This window comes from Anabrus simplex, chromosome 2 (assembly GCF_040414725.1).
Source record: "Anabrus simplex isolate iqAnaSimp1 chromosome 2, ASM4041472v1, whole genome shotgun sequence".
Lineage (NCBI taxonomy): Eukaryota > Metazoa > Arthropoda > Insecta > Orthoptera > Tettigoniidae > Anabrus > Anabrus simplex.
Window position 1 is genome coordinate 193,659,128 of NC_090266.1, and position 2,133 is coordinate 193,661,260.

The window sequence follows — 2,133 nt, forward strand, 5'->3', positions numbered from 1 at the left end:
GACAGTAGAGGACTAATATATTCATTATTTATTCATATCTAATCATAACAACACCAGTACATAATCACTGACTAGTTTACGTAACGTAAACAATAAAACAAGCAAACAAACAAACAAACCCCCATGGCACTACAGCCCTTGAAGGGCCTTGGTCTACGAAGCGCCCGCTGCTCAGCCCGAAGGCCTGCAGATTACGAGGTGTCGTGTGGTCAGCACGACGAATCCTCTCGGTCGTTATTCTTGGCTTTCTAGACCGGGGCCGCTATCTCACCGTCAGATAGCTCCTCAATTCTAATCACGTAGGCTCAGTGGACCTCGAACCAGTCCTGAGGTCGAGGTAAAAATCCCTGAGCTGGCCGGGAATCGAACTCGGGGCCTCCGGCTAAGAGGCAGACACGCTACCCCTACACCACGGGACCGGAAAAGGGAATTGACCCAACGACACGTGGTGTTCCCAAGTGGTCACCCATCCAAGTACTAACCACGCCCAATGTTGCTTAACTGCGATGATCGGACAAGAACCGGTGTATTCAGCATGGTATGGCCGTTGGCAACGTAAACAACATTGTACAAATACGCGCATGATTGAAAGAGATTTGATAGAATCCGATGATGTTCTTGTAGAACGAAACATGCCATTGTTTGTTTAGCAGTGTATTTTTACAGGTGTGTTATAGTGTTATAGCCTATGTTACGTTTTGAACTACTGTGTTCGACAGACTGAAAAGCGTTTAAGTTACATTAACCAAGTCAGCACTGGAAAATATAGCTTAACACTCCTAACCTAGAACACTATTACTAGAAACCATTACACTTAATAATAATAATAATAATAATAATAATAATAATAATAATAATAATAATAATAATAATTTAACAGTGGTGATATTAGCAATCGAAAAGCTTCATATTTAAAAGTTTCATGAGTAATAATATAGCAGTAGGCTACAATAACATACTCTTCTTAAGGCAAATTTACAGTAGTAACAATAGGAACATTAAACTACGAACGGAAAGTACCAAAATATCACCTTCAATACAATTATAGGGGCAAATGAAGAGAAAGAAAATAATGAAGGAGAAGAAGAAATAAATTCAATAAATCGAGATGGGAAATGACAATGATGATGATGATGATGATGAACCAAACTCCAACACCATGGCACTACAGCCCTGACGGACCTTGGCCTACCAAGCGAATTCTGCTCAGCCCTAAGGCCTGCAGATTACGAAGTGACGATGAAAACCTTTCCGCCGTTATTATTAGTGTTCTACACCGTGAGGTTAATGAGGAGGAGGAATCATAAAGTCACATCAGACAATGACTAGTATTTTCTTTCGTTTGTAATGAAAAGTGAATTCAAATTTATTATGGCAAGGAAATGGAATCTCGACCGCCTTTATTCACTCAGCTACAGTACATCCCTCATACCTCTCCAACTTGTTTAGTGCTTCATTGCTATATTACTGAGGTATAACGCTTCTGCTCGGTTATGTATTCATTTGTATTTATAACTTGTAGCTGACTGACACCCCCATATACCTGCTACAATGTGATCACCAAAAGCAATCATTAGTGGAACTTCTGTACACTTCGTTGTTCGTACTGCAATACTGTACAATAGGCCTGAGGAAAAATTGTCATAATTCAGTGATAGAAGTAAACACTGAAACAAGAACAAAAATGCACTGAAATGGCATTATCATCAGTGATTTTAAGAGGACTTCGGAGTATACCAGATGTGAGTTGTCTAACACCGGAAGGACTGGACTGAAATGGGGATCAAAGTGGAAGGGACAGAGAACTGGAGAAATAAATATATACCAACCAACATCCCAGAGATCAATGGTGGAGAAAGGTAAAGAAAAAGGATAGAGACGCACCAATGGGGAAGAAAAGCAAAGAGATTACTGAAAATATCAGCGGAAGAACGGGAGAGAAGGAGAGAGAGAATGAAGAGGTTCTAGGAGAAGAAGAAAACACTTACCATGGCAAAGTTGCCGTGATCCTACAGTGGCCGTAACGAAAGAAGAAAAATAAGAATAATAAGAATGTATGCCTTTTCGTTTTACTATTATCTCTATGCCTATTCTGTTGATTTCACATTGATACTCACAAATGACAACACCTAT

At 39.8% G+C, this 2,133-nt stretch overlaps 1 non-coding gene across 1 annotated transcript; it reads right to left on the minus strand.

Moving 5' to 3' along the window:
• Positions 1–433: 433 nt before the first annotated feature.
• LOC136864978 (5S ribosomal RNA) lies at positions 434–552 on the minus strand. Its single transcript, XR_010859395.2, has one exon. It is a non-coding gene; the product is annotated as a 5S ribosomal RNA (ribosomal RNA).
• Between the last annotated feature and the right edge of the window lie 1,581 nt (positions 553–2,133).